At 35.7% G+C, this 16,847-nt stretch overlaps 1 long non-coding RNA gene across 1 annotated transcript in view; it reads right to left on the bottom strand.

Annotated features, from left to right (window-relative positions):
* Positions 1-16,847, bottom strand: part of LOC122235847 — a 162,415-nt gene that overhangs the window by 74,303 nt on the left and 71,265 nt on the right. The window contains exon 3 of the long non-coding RNA XR_006213923.1: positions 12,402-12,528. This is a non-coding gene — a long non-coding RNA (uncharacterized LOC122235847). The remainder of the gene's footprint in view (positions 1-12,401; positions 12,529-16,847) is intronic.

The raw sequence follows: 16,847 nt of genomic DNA, 5'->3' as shown, positions 1-16,847 counted from the left end.
GCTCATAATAAATATAATTTCTTGTCTAAAATATCCTCTTTGGTAAAGAAATATAAGTCATCTCACACCCAACTAAACTAAAACGATACCAGTCTTAAGGCTTGGCCATTTTATTAGTGAATGTTTCAGCAAGAAACAGAATCAAATTCAATTTTTCAAAGAACTTGAATTAGGACAACATTTACAAAAGTGTAGGAATATTATAATGAAACAAACAAAAGATTGATGAACTCAGAGAATAGTAAAAATAGTAAGCTATTGCCTGTCCTAGGACTGAAGGGGTCCAGTAGCCTAGTGAGAGATCAGGCCATGAAAGAAAAGCTGCCCAGAGTTGCACTGAAAAACAGCCACTGCCAGGGATCTGACTCAGACCCTACCCATGAACAAGCATAAAACCAGACCTGTCTTACCTTCCACCCTCTAATCTTTCTTTTTTAACTTGTTTTATTTTTTCTTTTTTTGTATTCACATCCAAACTACTTAGCATATAGTGCAACAATGATTTCAGGAGTAGATTCCTTAGTGCCCCTTACCCATTTAGCCCATCCCCCATCTCCCACACCCCTCCAGTAAACCTCAGTTTGTTCTCCGTATTTATGAGTCTCTTCTGTTTCGTCCCCCTCCCTGTTTTTATGTTATTTTTCTTTCCCTTCCCTTACGTTCATCTGTTTTGTCTCTTAAAGTCCTCAAATGAGTGGAGTCATATGATTTTTGTCTTTCTGACAAATTTCACTTAGCATAATACCCTCCAGTTCCATCTACGTAGTTGCAAATGGCAAGATTTCATTCTTTTTGATTGCTGAGTAATACTCCATTGTATGTATATACCACATCTTCTTTATCCATTCATCCATCAATGGACATTTGGGCTCTTTCCATACTTTGCCTACTGTTGATATTGTTGCTATAAACATGGGGGTGCATGTGTCCCTTCAAAATAGCACACCTGTACCCCTTGGATAAATGCCTAGTAGTGCAATTGCTGGGTCATAGGGTAGTTCTATTTTTAGTTTTTTGAGGAACCTCCATACTGTTTTCCAGAGTGGCTGCACCAGCTTGCATTGCCACCAGGAGTGCAAAAGGGTTTCTCTTTCTCCACATCCTTGCTAACACCTGTCATTGCCTGAGTTGTTAATGTTAGCCATTCTGACAGGTGTAAGGTGGTATCTCATGGTGGTTTTGATTTGTATTTCCCTGATGATGAGTGATGTTGAGCATTTTTTTCATGTGTCGGTTGGCCATCTGGATGTATTCTTTGGAGAAGTGTCGATTCATGTCTTTTGCCCATTTCCTCACTGGATTATTTGTTTTTTGAGTGTTGAGTTTGATAAGTTCTTTATAGATTTTGGATACTAACCCTTTATCTGATATGTCATTTTCAAATATCTTCTCCCATTCTGTCGGTTGCCTTTTAGTTTTGCTGAATGTTTCCTTAGCTGTGCAGAGCTTTTTATTTTGATGAGGTCCCAATAGTTCATTTTTGCTTTTCTTTCCCTTGCCTCTGGAGATGTGTTGAGTAAGAAGTTGCTGCGGCCAAGATCAAAGAGGTTTTTGCCTGCTTTCTCCTCGAAGATTTTGATGGCTTCCTGTCTTACATTGAGGTCTTTGATCCATTTTGAGTTTATTTTTGTGTCTGGTGTAAGAAAGTGGTCCAGGTTCATTGTTCTGCATGTCACTGTCCAGTTTTCCCAGCACCACTTGCTGAAGAGACTGTCATTATTCCATTGGATATTCCTTCCTGCTTTGTCAAAGATTAGTTGGCCATTCGTTTGTGGGTCCATTTCTGGGTTCTCTATTCTGTTCCATTGTTCTGAGTGTCTGTTCTTGTGCCAGTACCATACTGTTTTGATGATTACAGCTTTGTAGTATAGCTTGAAGTCTGGGATTGTGATACCTCCTGCTTTGGTTTTCTTTTTCAAGATCGCTTTGGCTATTCAGGGTCTTTTCTGGTTCCATACAAATTTTAGGATTATTTGTTCTAGCTCTGTGAAGAATGCTGGTATTACTTTGATAGGGATTGCATTGAATATATAGATTGCTTTGGGTAGTATCGACATTTTATCAATATTTGTTCTTCCTATCCAGGACAATGGAATCTTTTTCCATTTTTGTGTCTACTTCAATTTCTTTCACAAGATTTCCATAGTTTTCAGTATATAGATTTTTCACCTCTTTGGTTAGATTTATTCCTAGGTATTTTATGGTTTTTTTGTGCAACTGTAAATGGGATCGATTCCTTGATTTCTCTTTCCATCGCTTCATTGTTGGTGGATAGGAATGCAACCGATTTCTGTGTGTTGATTTTATATCCTGCAACTTTGCTGGATTCATGAATCAATTCTAGCAGTTTTTTGGTGGAATCTTTTGGATTTTCCATATAGAGTATCATGTCGTCTGCAAAGAGTGAAAGTTTGACCTCCTCCTGGCTGATTTGGATGCCTTTTATTTCTTTGTGTTGTCTGATTGCAGAGGCTAAGACTTCCAATACCATGTGGAATAACAGTGGCGAGAGTGGACATTCCTGTCTTGTTCCTGAACTTAGGGGGAAAGCTGTCAGTTTTTCCCCATTAAAGATGATATTAGCAGTGGGTCGTTCATATATGGCTTTTATAATCTCGAGGTATGCTCCTTCTATCCCTGCATTCTTGAGGGTTTTTATGAAGAAAGGATGCTGTATTTTGTCAAATACTTTCTTTGTATCTATTGAGAGGATCATATGGTTCTTGTCCTTTCTTTTATTGGTGTGATGAATCACGTTAATTGCCTTGCGGATATTGAACCAGCCCTGCATCCCAGGTATAAATCCCACTTGGTTGTGGTGAATACTTTTTTAAATGTATTGTTGGATCCTGTTGGCTAATATCTTGTTGAGGATTTTTGCCTCCATGTTCATGGGAAATTGGTCTATAGTTTTCCTTTTTAGTGGGGTCTCTGTCTGGTTTTGGAATCAAGGTAATGCTGGTTTCATAAAAAGAGTTTGGAAGTTTTTCTTCCATGTCTATTTTTTGGAACAGTTTCAAGAGAATAGGTGTTAACTCTTCCTTAAATGTTTGGTAGAATTCCCCTGGAAAGCCATCTGGCCCTGGACTCTTGTTTTTTTTGGCATATTTTTGATTACTAATTCGATTTCCTTACTGGTTATGGTTCTGTTCAAATTTTCTGTCTCTTCCTGTTTCCATTTTGGTAGAGGATATGTTTCTAGGAATTTGTCCATGTCTTCCAGATTGCCCATTTTATTGGCATATAATTGCTCATAATATTCTCTTATTGTTTTTATTTCTGCTGTGTTGGTTATGATCTCTCCTCTTTCATTCTTGATTTTATTTATTTGGGTCCTTCCCTTTTTCTTTTTTATCAAACTGGCTAGTGGTTTATCAATTTTGTTAATTCTTTCAAAGAACCAGCTTCCACCCTCTAATCTTGTGTCAATTCTTCTCATTACTGGATTGTAGGATGTTCTACCTAGATCATGGTAGGTAGATGGTTGATGGGTCAGAGTTGCAGAAAAATTCTCTGATAAATATCCTGGGCCTTGGCCTCAGAGAACTGCCTCACCAAAGGAAACTTCTCTCTGAAGAACAATGCCCAATAATGATTAGTTGTGGTGGGACTACAAATGGAACCCACTGGAACAAATCTGAAGGGCCAATCGCAGCTCCAGAGCTCACCCTCAATGACTGAGGCTTCAGATGTCCTCACATAATAGGACAGCATCTTCTTCTGCTAATACTGCCTACTTGACTTCCTTGCAAGTGTATCTTTCAAAGGAATTCCCCATTGATCTCCAAATAACTCACCATCTCAAAGTCTATTTTTAAGTAATTCAATATCAGGCACTCTCGTTCGCTGAACCAATCCCAACTCAGCCAGCAAGAGAGCTGAGGCAGTGAATGTCATAGCAGCCAGTCTGCCTAAGCTCAAAGCAGAGGAAAGACAGACTGAGAATGAAAAGGAATGAAAGTAGGGTTGGGGTAAAAAGGCTGAATAATAAATAATCATCCACAAAATCTGGAAGAGTCACTTATGTTTTACAAATTATGACTTTTTTCCTTGTTAATAAGTTTACATAAAATTTAAAAACAGCCCTCAAATTTCAGTAATACATAGGATATTATTCTAATAAACATTTTCTACAAATACCTGCATTGTTACTGCACCTTATACCTTTGAGTTTCAATGTCTAAATATGACACCAATAATTGTGTCATGACACCCATAAAATATCTGAGATGTTCCAAGCTTCTCTTTTAAATTTTCTGTTTCTCCCGCAAGTCTTCTGATTATATAAATATAGGTAAAAATAATATGTTTCCTAAAATATCTGTGGCAATGCTAAAAGGCCCTATCCAATGTTCCCTCAATTGTAGACATATGACATATTAAGATGGACATGAGGGAAGTATAAAACAGTGTCTTAAAAGCTCTATTCCAGGGGTGTCTGGGTGGCTCAGCAGGTTAAATGGCCAACTCTTGGTTTTGCCTGGGGTCATGATCTCACAGCTCATGATCTCACAGGTTCAAGCCTCACATCAGGCTCTGAGCTGCTTGGGATTCTGTCTCTCCCTCTCTCTCTGCCCCCTCCCCTACTTGTGCTCTTTCTGTATCTCAAAATAAATAAACTTAAAAAAAAATGGTTCTATAATGCTGAAAATGGTTTTATTTTTCAACAATTAAAATTGTATAATTTAGACTCATTGCAGAGATTGTTCAAAATCGAGTAGGATAAATGAGGTAGATCAAGCAACAATCAGAAAAGCACAGCTTGATGAGCTTACGGTTTATGCCACTCTTTCATGGACCTCACTAACCTCACAAATGTCAAAAAATAAGGAAAGACTTGCACCTAAGGAGGAAAACTAACAGATGCAGCAAAAAACCTTTGAATCAATGGATGACTTAACCTTGCTTCATCCATCCTCCCAGCCTCCATCATTCAGCAAAGAGATGGTTGCTTCCGTTAAAAGGCAAATTGGACTTACAGACATTGTATATTTTGTTTTGTTTTTTTAACATGGGATAAAATGTTTGTGTTACTCTGTTGATCCAGTAAAAACAAGATGATTTTTTATCAGATAGTGAAAAGAATTTCTCAAGACACATCTTTGTAGGCAATAAGTGTGGGAACATGTGTATTAGATGAAAGCACAGAGAATCCATCTTTGGTGAAAAGATGTAGCATTAACATAGGATATATATATATATCCTATTTTTTGAAGAAAAAAAGCGAAAGTAAAATGGTCTGCTGTGGGGTTTTTTTTGTTGTTGTTGTTAAATTTTGTTTTCTGGTTAGCCTTTGCCAGATTAAAGAAGTTCTCCTCTGTATTTACTTTGCTAAAAGATCATGAGGTTGTTACTCTTTTTATAATGAATGAATGCTGAATTTTTGTAAATATTATTTCTGCTTCTACTAAGGTGAACACATTGTTTTATTTTTTAATCAGTTGAGATATTGACTTACATTGTTTGATTTTTAATGTCCAATGAAACTTGCATTCCCTGAGATATATCAAATTTGTTCAAGGTATATTTTCCTATTCATGTATTTTCTGATTTTGGCTTGCAATTATTTTTGAGAATTTTTACACCTATGTTTTTATATGAAATTGGCTAGTAATTCTCCTTTCTTATACTATCCTTATCAGAGTTGACTGTCAAGGTTTTCCAGTCTCATGAAATGAGTTGAGCTTTCTTGTTCTATTTTCTAGAAGATCTTCTATAATATTAAAAATATTCCTTTCTTGTCTGTTCAGTTATAAAAAAGTTAAGTTGTCATGACCTTGAGGTTTACTTGTAGAAAAATATTGATGGCATTCAATATTTTAAAAAATATAGAATACTCATTTAATTTTTTTATTCCACAGTCAGTTCTGACAAGTTGTTCATTTCATATCTATTTTCAAATGTATTGCTATTAGATTGTTTATAATATTTCTTTATATGATCTATTTAAACTCTGTGTATTCCACCTGTAGTCAGCCACTCTTTTTCATTGCTAATATTTATACCTTTTCTCTCTTTTTTGTCTCTTCGTAAGTAGCCACTGTTTTGCCAATTGTACTATTCATTTCAAAGAAACATTTTTTTGCCTTTGTTGAACTTTTTGTTGCATGTATGTTTTCTACTTATTTTTCTCCGTTTTTATGTTTATTTATTTATTTTGAGAGAGAAAGAGAGAACCTGAGCTGGGGGAGGGGCAGAGGGAGAAGAGAGAGAGAATCCCAAGCAGGTTCCCTGCTCAGTGCTGAGCCCAACAAGGCCCAGTCTCACACACCCTGAGATCATGACCTGAGCCAAAATCAAGAGTCAGATGCTTAGCCGAATGAACCACCCTGGTGCCCCTGTTTATTTTTTTCTTAAATTTTTCTTCTGTCTACTTGTTGGATCTGTTTTGCAACCTTTTGAAGTAATACTTGATTTCTAAGTTATACATTTAAAATTATAAATTTCTCAAAATGCTGCTTTAGTTATTTCAAATAAGATTTGGTATGCATTATTTTGTTATCCATTAAAACATTTTTTAATTTTTTTTTTTGAGAAGGAGAAAGAGAGAGAGTGGAGGAAGGACAGAGAGAGAGGGAAAGAGAATCTTAAGTAGTCTCCATGCCCAGCGCAGAGCCCAACACTGGCTCTATCTGTTAGATCATGACCCGAGCAGAAATCAAAAGTTGGACACTTAACCAACTGAGCCACCCTGGTGCCCCTAAAATGTTTTTCTTAATACATTCATGTTCTTTGTAATATCCAAACATATGGAGGATATATTATTTATAGTTTGCCACTGATTTATAATATAATTTGTACTGTATTCAAAAAATATACTTTGATTTCACTGTTGAAGGTTTTTGTGATTTGCTTTTTTGGACTAGTATGTTTGTATGCCATATTTACAGTGTTTGCAAATGTACTTTGTAGGTTTGAAAAATAATGTATAATCTAGAGTTCTTAGGTATAGTAGTCTAATTTGTCCATTAGGTCAAAATGATTCATTATAATTGTTCAAGTCTTCTAAATCCTAACTTTTTTGGTCTATTTTCTACTTTTTAAAACTTAATATCTATTTTTATAGAAGATTATCTTATTTTTCTAATGAAATAAATTGTATCTACTTTAGAGATACTTTACTGATTTCCAAAGGAAGTTGAGCAAAGCAGGTAATTACAGAAAGAACACAAGTCACCTATCTTCCCATGTACTTATTCCACCAAGCTATAAACTATTTTTATAGAGCAGATTTAGGTTACTGATGAGTGAATGTATTTGAATCTATTCAAACAGTTTCAACCAACTTGTATTTCTGCCCTACCAGAAAAGTTTATTTACCTCATAGCCATGAGAGAATTTCTTTAAAATACAGGATACATTGTCCATTTGAATTTCAGATGATGAATAATGTTTTACCATAAGTACATCCCATATAATATTGGGGACCTATTTATTTTTTAAATGTATTCATTGTTTATCTGAATTTGAAATTTAACTGGGTAGCCTGTGGTTTTTACTTGTTAAATCTAGAAGTTCCTCCTCTGCCCAAAACTTCCCAATGGCCTCCCTCCTCTCAAGGAGTAAAAGCCAAAGTAAAAACCATTGTGGACATGGGAATCCATGCTCTGACCTTGGACTAACTCTTGGGTCTCGCTTTCTATAATAACATCCCAGTGTTATTCCAAAATATCCACATTGCCCTTCTTGCTGTACCTGGACTACATCAAACACACTTCTGCCCCAGGGCCATTCTCACTTTCTTCAGGTGCCTGTGAAAATGGGTCACTTTTTGAGAGAGCTCCTCCCTGACCAGCTTATATAAAATAGCAATCATTTCCATATTCCCTGCCCTCACTCTCTTATCTTTCTTTCAGATACTTAGCACCATCTGATGTTATCTAATTATTTTGCTGCCTCCCTTCCAATTAGATTTAGGCTCTATGAGGTCAAAGACTTTGTTTTGTTCACACTTGTATATACAAGGCCTAGAACTACACCGACATGTAGTAGGGGCTCAATACATTTTTGCAGATGGAATAAATGGAATAAAAAATTGTGTATCCATAAAGTAACATAATGTTTGCCATTTATAGTATTTTTTCCAGTGTACCATCACTCTAAGCATTGTATACACAACTCAAAGGGATTTTACTAAGAGAATTAAGGTGATTTAAATGATTGTTCAACCAAAATTATATTTAATCTTCAACTGGAAAAAGTAATACTTATTTAGATGGGGGAAACAGCATTTATTTTCATGTCTTCTTATGATTTATTTAAAATTAAGCAAATAAGTGAGAGACATTGAAGTTAATGACACTATCATTCTACTATAGTGTTGAAAGCAATTAAGATTTTTTAAATAAATTTTAAATACACTCACTTATAATTTTAAATTTATTCATGCAATTATTTTGATTCGTCAATATTTTTACATCAACTTCTATGTTTTTAAAAAATCTGATTACAAGTTCTTTTTAAAAACCAACATATTATAGAGTATCATAGTAAGGTCAGAGATGCATATAAACCTATCCTCACAAATGATGAAAACTAGCCTCATAAGTCCAGTGATACTTAACGATTGTACTTTAAGAAGATATTCTGAGACTGGGTTGGAGTTCCAAGTAACAGCTCATTCAGTTCACCCTCACCTGCTAAGGCATAGTATCTAAAGAATAATCTAATGCCAACCAAAACTGGTTGTGCCCAGTGGCTTATAACTTCAGCTATACACTGTGACAACCCACTACATAAATAGTCAGACCATCGAGTTTACATAGCCACCAACAAAGGCCTGCACTTCCCTCAAAGTGAATTCTGTTAAGAATTTGGATAATTTTCTTTCCAGAAGACATGACTTAGAAGCTTCCCACCCTATTACAGATGTCCCAAGAATATTGGGGGAAAGAGGTCCTGATCTCAATTACTTTCCTCCTTAGAGGCTCCTTGACCATGTTCCAAAGGTGATCATAATTTAGTGTTTAGTGTTTAGCATGGCAATCCAAGAATTCTATTCTCTACGGAAATGAGTGTTTACTTGCTTTACATTTGCACAACCAGAAAAACAGCCGTTCAAGGAATTATTCTGTAAGGAAAGTGTGGGCTATGCACCAATCTGGTCTTTATGGAGAAACAGTGCCTCTTCCCAGGTGCTCTGTCACATCATCATGAAAGTATAAGAAAGAAAACATGGAAACACAGCTTCATTAAAAGAAAAAAATTGCTACTACATTCTGATTTCTTTTTGTTTTCATTAAAAAATTTTTGTTAACATTTATTCATCTTTGAGAGACAGAGAGAGAGAGAGAGAGAGCGTGAGTGGGGGAGGAGCAGAGAGAGAAGGAGACACAGAATGTGAAGCAGGCTCCAGGCTCTGAGCTGTCAGCACAGAGGCCAATGCGGGACCCGAACTTACTGACTGCGAGATCATGACCTGAGCCGAAGTCGGACACTTAACAGACTGAGCCACCCAGGCGCCCCCACATTTTGATTTCTTAATTCAAATGTTGTTAACATTTGCTCTAACACTTGGTTTAAAATATGACTTTGTAATTAAGATTAAAGTTTAGATATGACCTATTTGCAGAGACTATAATTTGTTGTCAATATTTCTACAGCTTTTGGGTAATCTATCATATTATTAAAATGCTTCACACACAATGAAGGAGAAAAAAATATTGCCTAGTTAGCACTACAAGACTCTTCTCAAACATAACTAATATTTATTTTGAACAAAATTGCTATAGAAAACTAAGTTGTATGAGATTTTATATGATCTCTACAACTACTAGGCAGTATCATACTGTGGAATGACTATATTTTACTTCATCTGCGACACTATTTTTTTTGGTGGAAAAGATCTCTTAATTATTCTGATTTTAACATTTACCCTGTGGCTTAAATTCTAATAATATTTCTGAAGGTATAAATAAAATAGTTCAGTTCAAGATAGGAGCAATAATCATTCCCAAGTTCTCTCTCATAATGGTTCATTGCAGGGAGAATGCACCAAAAAAATAGGAGGCAAGGACATTTTCCAGGAATTACAGCTGCAGGCTGTACTAATAACCTGGGTTCGGGTATCACGTTGACATTTCTGCTCTAGTGACAGTTCCATCTTAACCACTCAGCTCTGCCCTCTGTCTGTCTCTTTATTTCTCCTCTTCCGCTCAGTACTGATTCTACTGCCCCTGTTTCTACGCTTTCTCTCTGGGTATGACATTTAAAACTCCCAAACAGAGAGAATGTGACTGTTTTGTCACTATCAAATCGAGATCATCCCTGTCAGGTGCATTTGCTTGTTTGGTTTTTGCCTTCGCTTTTAACAAGGGATGCTCTTCATTCCAGTCGAAGATGGCCTTTTGTTTAAGAGGCTGATTCCTGCTTCAGTTACTTATGGAATCAGAGTCAAATGTCAAATCAAAGGGCTGTGAGGGTGAGTTATTTAGAGTTTCCTAGTCTGTTGAGTACTCTAGATATATTTAGCCATAAGCATGGAAGAAATATATTATTTTGGATATATTTTCAATTAAATAATTAGTGCTTATGAAGAATCTAACAATAACGTACAAATCCTTACCTGACTGAAAACGGCATGTTCTTCTCGTAATTGTTACTCCTGCGGCCCTCTTAGAAAGCATCACCAGTGCAAATGCACGTTATCTACATGTGTTCTTTCACTTAAGAAAATATTTTTAAGTGTTTCTTTGTGAATTGGCTCTCTTTTTCATTTTGTTTTCATCTTAAAAACTTTAATAAAAAAATTAAAAACGTCATCACTTAGATTTTGTGGAATGTTTGCCAGGGTCATAGCTCATATTTATTTATAATAATGCTATAATTGTAACAAAGCAAATATCTTGTACTAGACATAGGCATTCATTGATTGGCATTTACATAAAACTAAAGGTTAATTTATTAGAATTTTTAGAAAGAAGATACAGAAAATGAATTTGTCAAATAAGTATTCCCCCAATATCAAAATTTTCATACTGATATTATAACAATTATAATTCTGACACAGTGGTTGCCTTATTCCTGAAAGAAAAGGGAAAACTTAGCAGATGGAGTAGACGCTGACTGAGCCTGGGAAAACCAGGCAGATAGGAGTCTCTCAGATCCCCCTCTGCCTAATGCCCCAGGTGTTATTTCCATGCTACCTTGGCCATTTCACAGAGAGATCAAGACTTCTTCCACACTGACATTGGCACAAATTCAGCAAAGGTCCCACTGCTCTGGAAATCCCAAACAAATTTAAGGGGTTTTAATGACCCCCTGAGAAGAATTTTGACCCCAGGAGAGGGCAAGGCACAGAAAGATAGCTTTTCAGCACCGAGCTTTGACTATACACTAGTCTCACTAAATTGTGCCAAACCTGCCACTTGAAATCCAGGACAGACTGTATGACCACTTGTAGGTTCACTCTATCGTTCGTAGTCCTCCCGGCTTCAACTTTGAGCTCAGCAAATATTTTTATTTTTCAAAAAGGCAGACTTATGCATAAAACGGTAGCTCATAAGACTAACTTTTCACTACCGACCTGTAAGAAGTTTAATTTGAAATTCAAAAATGATCTGTGACATTTTTTGGTCCATGCTGTATTTGTTTCCCCTGAGGCGACAACTGCTACTGCCTTTGTAAATCATGGGAAGGTGAACATCTAAAAAATTTACAAAGAAGCATCTTTGTTAAATGCTTTCCCGTATTATTTGGCTCCACTAGTCTCAGTAGTTGTAAACCACAAAAGGCAGGAACACAAGATATTCATAAATAATTCTTCGTATAAAGTAAAAGTAGTGACACACGTAAACGAAAGTTTGGTCCAATAATTTTGTGACCTTAGTGTGAAGCAACTACTATTTTATTTTGCATACATTTTGTACAAACTAAAAACAAAAACCTGGAATGTAACCTGCCACACTAGAATCTTAGTCCAGTCTATTTCTAGAATTTAAATTCGAGATTTTTGACTTTGGAACAAACCTAACTATTAAAAGAAAAATACTGTGCTAGACACTATGTCTAAAGACACGACGCTCTTGAAAGGTAAATAAGGCAAGCACACGAATAAGTATAATAACATAAAAAGTTAAAATAATTGTGAAAGTTAATAAAAAGAACCATATCATTGTAGAGAAAGGAGTAGTAGTTACAAGAGGCCTCTTTCTAAACCAGACTCTAGTACAGGAGATGTGATTTTAATAAGCTGGCTGCTTCTTTAAATATCTTCAGAGAATTTCCCTGACTTCCCTGTGAAGAAGGGGACTTTACTCATTATGTAGGGGGGACTTTACTCATTATGTACGGTAGCCAATCTCATGCCTGCCCAGTCATGAGAATTATTAGAATTTTTTGACATGACATCTTAAGGTAACCTTTGATAGATATACTATAAAGTAAGAACTCCTTGGTCTTACCCGCCTTAAAAAATCCTGAAGGTGTCCGTGAGCATTTAACATATAACAAAATATCCTTCACCTGAGAGTACTTCAGTTTAATAAGCCAACACCGGAAAAGTGTGAGTCATGGAGTTCCTGAGAGAATCTGCGTAGGACAACAAGGAAAGTATATGTTAGCACTGTCTTCACACTTGCCCTATATTATGCAAGCTTTTAGCATGCTTGATATTTTATGATGTCAGAGAATACAAGGAGATTCCACTTACTATCCCCAATGAGAGGAGACAAGTTATAATTGATACACTGCCCTGAGTGTACGGGGGGAGCGTTTCATTTCAAGTAGAAAAATAACAGCTGGTTGTATCCATAGAGGCTGTCCATTAACCAAGCTCTTCCCCCACTTCCTTCTAAGATGGTGGGTGGCACAGCCAGTTCCATAGTTCTGTGTGGACCTTTCAAATACATGCAAAGAAACAGATCTCACCACAAGACTTTTTTTATTAGAAGACTAAGAAAACCCATGCTTTAAAATGTCTTTGCACAGAGGTGACTGGGTGGCTCGGTTGGTTAGGCGCCTGGCTCTTGATTTTGGCTCGGGTCATGATCTCATGTGAGACTGAATCCCCTTTTTGGCTCAGTGCTGGGCGTGAAGCCTGATTAAGATTCTGTCTCCCTCTGCCTCTGTGCCGACCCGACTGGTGCGCTCTCTCTCTCTCAAAACAAACAAACAAAAAAAGTCTCTGCACAATAGAATACTTTTTTAAATGTTTATTTATTTTTGAGAGAGAGACAGTGCATGCACAAATGGGGGAGGGGCAGACAGAGAGAGAGAGAGAGAGAGAGAGAGAGAGAGAGAGATACGGTCTGAAGCAGGCTTCGCGCTGACAGCAGAGAATCCCACATGGGGCTCGAACTCCGGAGCTGTGAGATCATGACCCAGGCCAAAGTCAGACACTTAATAGACTGAGCCATCCAGACGCCCCTACAATAGAATAATTTTTAAACAAATAAAAATATAATGTACACTGGGCCAGCACTAGCACAGTACATCTATTGTTAAAATTACATCATTGAATTTCAATGTATTCTCCACCCTAGTGAACTATGGGCTCCTTGAGGAAAAGAACAGTCCTTTATCTAACCTCTTTGTCTAACAGCCCGTAACATCATCTCCATCATGTAGGTTTTCCATATGCTAAGAAACCTCAGGAACCTATAAAAAACCTATTTAACCTATAATTGTGAACATTGACATTCTCAGCCCAAAACTACCAAAAATTAATGTAGCAAGAGCAGTAGTTAAAACAACAGGAAACAAAAGAAAAAGAAAAAGAATTTTTTAAATAAATCTTTATTAATGTATTAGTGCTTGATTATCTACCTACTTATTAGAAAATGATATAAACATAATTTGTAGGATAATTTGAATTGATAGTTTCATCATATATAAGACTATTATTGATTAATGATAAGGACAATATTTAACCTTATTTTAAAGTTTAGATTTGTCCTGTTTTTGGCTGTTGATATATATTGGCAATCCTAAACCATTTGACTATGATTAAGATAACATTGTGCTTTATTTTAAAGATAGAAAGAGAAATGTAATGGTTAAAGGGATCCACAAGTATAATTAAGGCATGCTAAACTGGTTACTTTTCTAAATCACTTTAAGGGAAGTGAAGCAACTTAGATGAACAAGGAACTATTTTAGACGATGTATTTCCTCAGCTCAGACATCCCATTTGTGACAAAAACCATCATAGATACTAACTAAAGTAAGACAGGCACCATGGCAGGACAGCTGAGATTAGAATTGGTTTAGTAACATTCCTGATAGCAAGGCACTAGAGGAAGTGATTTTTTCATATGTCACCTGCAAAACAACGCATATGACACTAATTAGCGTTCAGCATTTCAAAAATAAAGCATCTTTTTTTTTGTTTTATTTATTTTTGAGAGAGTGTGAGCAGGGGAGGGGTAGGGAGAGAGGGGAACAGAGGATCCAAAGCCGGCTCTGCACTGATAGCAGTAAGCTCGATGCGGAGCTTGAACTCACAAACCCCCGTGACAATGACCTGAGCCAAAGTCAGAACTCAACCAACTCAGCCACCCAGGTGCCCCCAACAAAGTATCTTTTTAAATATTTGAGTAATTTCTACATATTCTATGTTTTATCTAATGCCTTTCATTTAAATTTCAATTTTATTCCTGGAGTTAAAATCACTGACTCGGAAATAAGCTCCATGAAGGCCGGGACATTTTGCCTTGAACAGCAGTGTATCCACTACCTACACAGTTTATGACACATAATAATCCACAGTTCACCAATGATTATTTTTAATATAAAAAACATTAGGGCATGGGTAATTGAAGATTCCTAAAGGCTTGAAAAAAATCCTAGGTCAACACTCTTGTAAAAATATGGTTTATAATGTTTGCATTAAATATATATCATGCCATAAAAATACGACAAAATAATGCATCTTATATATTAAATCAATATTACTTATACTTCATGATATATATCCTATAACTAACAATGCATATCTTAATGGTTATGTATTTCTGCCAACAATTTGTTCTAAACTATACCCTGAATAAAAACTTAGCTTCAAAGAATAGTAGTTAAAGTAACTTCTAAAAGTCCTAAAGATCTCAACTTGTATTTTGCCTTATTTTAAGCAAATATAAATAAATATATATAGTCATTCAAAAAATAACACAGAAAAAGTAATTTTTCTGACATATATGAAATCAGTGAAAGAGTCTAAAGCAGTTCATTTCATTCTGCTACAAATTGAAGAAAACCAAACTGGCATAAACAGTAATTAAATTTCAGGCACTGTTCTGCAATGCATGTTCAGCTTCTGAAGAATAAGCAGCTGCTTGTAAAATGTGGCAATCTCTTCCTCTTAAAAGAGGAACAGAAAACCTCTTGAAAAGCAGAGAATCCCACAAATGGAAGACTTTTTAAAAAATCTATGGATGAATAATAAACTTTCATTTGAACAAGTAGAAAACTGTGATACAGCCCTCTGCATGAATATTATAGAATGTTAGCATTTCCATTAATTTCTTCTTATAAATTGTCAGGTTGAACACAAATCATTCAACTATTTTAGAAACTGTAAACTCTACATTTTATGCTATCTATAATCTCAGAAGGACACAATATTTAACATCAAATCGAAAGCCATCCCTAACACAGCTCAATAGGTAATGCTCACATGTATTTAAACCTATTTTCAGATTAAATCTGCTGCAATGGCTTTCAAATAAAGTACCATATCTGAAATCCCAGCACATCTTTTATTTGAACCCAAACTACTTCAAACTGAGTCACTTCTCCCTGATTAAAGCCTTGGCAACCACCACTGAGAGCTTGCTTTTAACATGTCAATTCATAGACTCCAAGAATTCTACTTTTTGTAATAAAGTTCACTCAAAGTTTGACAAATAATTGCAGATGTCAATTCAGGGGAGAGATGAAACCAAGAAGACCTATTTAAGGATGGTCACCTTTTTTCATATTTTCCACCTCTGCTGGAAAATTGGCAGATGAACAATAATGACAAAATGGAGTTTCTCAAACTGGATTTGACTTCTGCTGGCCAGAAAAAGTCCAGAGGTCACCACCAAGCACAGTCCTTCTCCAGCACAGCATATGCTTCTCAAAGAGTTTCTAGTGTTTTCTTTTTTGTAGAAACTACACTAACTTCCACCATCATTTTAAAATGCAGATAACAGAACACAGTGAGGAAATAAGAGCTTTAAAATTGCTTAAAATTCAGCATGCAAACCTAAACGCTTGACTCAGGAGGATTCCTTATGATGGTTATTCAAAATTTATTTACTTGTTATTTATACACCATGAATAACTGATTTCTTGTAAGGAGAAAACACACAAAAGTTTAAATAGAGTGTTTTATAAAATGAGAAATACCAACCACAAGGACGGAAATGGATAAATACAGTTTTTCCATGGTAACACAATTTAGATCCAAATGATAGCCTATTATCAAAAAAGTGTCAGCTCTGTTTAGTATATTTTATTTAAGAAAACAAGGAGGCATGCATTAAATGATTTAGAAATATTTCCAAAAGGGTCTAATTTTTATATTATTATCAATGGAAAATAAATGTATTTAAAAAAAAACAGTAGACAAAAATGCTACTTCATCCTTAATATTGCTTTTTAAATGAGAAGAGATTCCCTGTGGGAGATTTCTGGTTGGAAAAGATTGGTTTCTTAAGTAGCCTCCCAGACACTTAGGGCATGAAGAAAATTGCTTCAGTGCATTTGAATCAGACTTAGAAGAAAACCTAATATCAATAACATGTTCCCCCCTGAGGTAAGTAATTTAGTCATTAGTCAACAATAAATCAGGCAGATTTCTACCCACTTTGTGGAAGCACTTACACCAAGAAATGAATAATTTCTTATAAAAAATATGTATCTTT

This window comes from Panthera tigris, chromosome F3, assembly GCF_018350195.1.
Source record: "Panthera tigris isolate Pti1 chromosome F3, P.tigris_Pti1_mat1.1, whole genome shotgun sequence".
Lineage (NCBI taxonomy): Eukaryota > Metazoa > Chordata > Mammalia > Carnivora > Felidae > Panthera > Panthera tigris.
The sequence above is the reverse complement of the archived record's forward strand: the minus strand, read 5'-3'. Positions and strand labels throughout refer to the sequence as shown.